Source organism: Montipora foliosa, chromosome 11, assembly GCF_036669935.1.
Source record: "Montipora foliosa isolate CH-2021 chromosome 11, ASM3666993v2, whole genome shotgun sequence".
NCBI lineage: Eukaryota > Metazoa > Cnidaria > Anthozoa > Scleractinia > Acroporidae > Montipora > Montipora foliosa.
In genome coordinates, this window is record NC_090879.1 from 6,794,117 (window position 1) to 6,796,616 (window position 2,500).

A 2,500-nucleotide genomic window follows, 5' to 3' on the forward strand; every position below is an offset into this window, starting at 1 on the left:
TTAAATGAGAAGCTGGAAGGGTAATACAATAATAATAAGTTCGGTTTTCAAGGCATATTCAAATCCGATATATCAATATATTCATTTGCCTCCGAGAGTTTCTGAAGGAGCATATTGTGAATGTTGCGTTTAAATTTCGTTTTAGGCATTTGATGAAACTCACTAGACAGGCTATTCCAGATTCTAACACCATTCCTTGAAAAAGACATATTTTGCTTGTTTATTGTAGAATATTTGAGAAAGAAGTTACCTCTTGTTGATGATCTTGTGATATACGAATGAATATTATGTTGGTAATGAAATAAATTATTTATTTGGGGTGGCGATATATTATTTGATACGTCATGCATTAAAATGGCAACTGACTTGAAGTAAAGAAGATCTAGAGGTAATAGACTAGAAGAGATGAAGAGGGGTATTGCGTGAGTTTTATAATCACAAAAAAACATAAGGCGAAGAGCATGTTTCTGAAGATGTACATGTACGATTATGTTACATTACATCATTGGAGGGTGTAAACTGCAGGTTGCTGGTTAGAGTTGCTGTTCACTGTTTCACCACGGCTGAAACAACCCAAAACTTTACTAATGCTAACATTAGGCCTAAAAAAACAATGTTTGAGCCCAAGGTTAGCATTTTTGTATGTAGGTTTGGGTTGTTTCAGTTATAGTGAAACAATGACATGCAACCCTAACCTGCAGCCTGCAACCTGCACTTTACACCCTCCATTACATCATTACCTTTTACTGTGATGAGTTTGGGACTTAAAAATGAATAAATCAAAATTAAAAAAAAAAAAAAAAAACCAATATGACGTCATTATTGAGGCTTATTATCAAAACAACTGGAAATGGTATATAAAAGGCAGGTTGACGACGCTTTAAGAGCATATGTTGTATTTATTGTGCAAGATGATAACGACAAAGCTAAAGATGTTGCTTAGGAAGTAGGAACTCACTAGACAGGCTATTCCAGATAATAATTAGAAACAAGCTATCCAAGGCCTTAAAAGGGAAGTTGTCAAGCTGTACGTTAGTATAAAACCTCAACAAAGGTGTGATCGGATGTGACTCATACAATAAACTAGGGACCATGCTTTGAAAAATATGTAAGAGAACAGTTCCCTATAAACTTTTTGGAAAAGCAAACAGGAGGGGAGCAAAATAGTAATAGAGCAAATTACTTCCAGTTGCTAGACGTGTAAATTCCAGTGTAGAAAAACTAAATTCATTGAATTCATCAATTCACCAGTTGGACTATACACGGGTAATTTACAAGATTGCAGAAAACTACACAACTTTTTTATTGAATTGACACCAGGTTAAAAATATAACAACCTAGTGAAAGAAAAAGTACCTGACAAGATTTTTAACTACAACATACATGTATGCATAACTTATGAAAAAACAAAAGGAAAATTTCTTTGAGATCATCATGTGATCTGGAATGGGAAGACAAAACGTACCATCCAAAAAGGTCCATTTGTAGGTCGGTGTGATCATCACTAAAATGATACACATGTTAAGGATTTGCACATTAAAATTACAGACAGTAACTTTGTTAGTTGCTAATCCTTCTCCAAGTTATTATCATATATGCTCTGCAAAGCTGGGAAGAAACATCACAGATTGACCCTTCCAAACCTGCATGTTATTGCATAGACAAAATTAAGGGTATTACACTCAACACTCAACTCCAAACCCTAAGTTATTGTAAGTTGTACATGTAAATTACACATGATTGTTGGATCTAGTTGTCGTTCCAACTTCCATAAAGTGCATCCACATAAATGTGTTGTAGTAAACATTGCTTCCAGTAACAGTTTCATCAGAAGTTTATGTTATGCAGGGGTTTGCATGGTTCATAAAGCCACATTCAGAACACACAATGCAGTAATTAAATTATCTTGTTTCTTATTTATTCCAGAAATGGTGAAGTCAGAAGTCAAGGAAGTGAAAGGTGTGTTAATTTGTTAATTTTAATGAAACAACCATCATACACCTTATTCTAGAATGGCGGCCATTTTAGTATTCCTTTGTTTGCTTGAAAATTGGCCAACTGACCAGAGAGGAAGAAAAAAGCTGACACTAATGATTATTCAATACCTACTTTAAACCCTCTAACCCTCGAATGGCCTCCATTGATAAGTAAAGTTGTCTGGTGTTAGAGTAAAATCTATCAGTGTCACTAAGGAGGAAAATAATTAAAGGTGACATTCATGAGTGGATGTTCATGTTGTTAACCCATTTACCACTCAACTCAGGTCACCCAATTTCACAACTGCTGAAAAGGGCCCCATTCACTGTCCATTGTAGTGTTGTGTTAGAGAGGGACTTTTAGGTGAAACAAACCAATAAAGCACAATGCGGTAATGATTATCTTCTTTCTTATTTTAATCCAGAAATGGTGAAGTCAGAAGTCAGAGAAGTGAAAGGTGTGTTTATTTACTTTAATGAAACAGCCATCGTACACCTTGTTCCAAAATGGCGGCCGTTTTAGT

The 2,500-nt window shown here is 35.0% G+C and overlaps 1 protein-coding gene across 2 annotated transcripts in view; it reads left to right on the top strand.

Annotated features, from left to right (window-relative positions):
- LOC137976448 (NLR family CARD domain-containing protein 3-like) overlaps positions 1 to 2,500 on the top strand; it is a 42,364-nt gene that overhangs the window by 11,964 nt on the left and 27,900 nt on the right. For both annotated transcript variants that reach the window (XM_068823810.1, XM_068823811.1), the window contains 2 exons: positions 1,927 to 1,959; positions 2,402 to 2,434. The gene's annotated coding sequence lies outside the window, so the exon portion shown is untranslated. The remainder of the gene's footprint in view (positions 1 to 1,926; positions 1,960 to 2,401; positions 2,435 to 2,500) is intronic.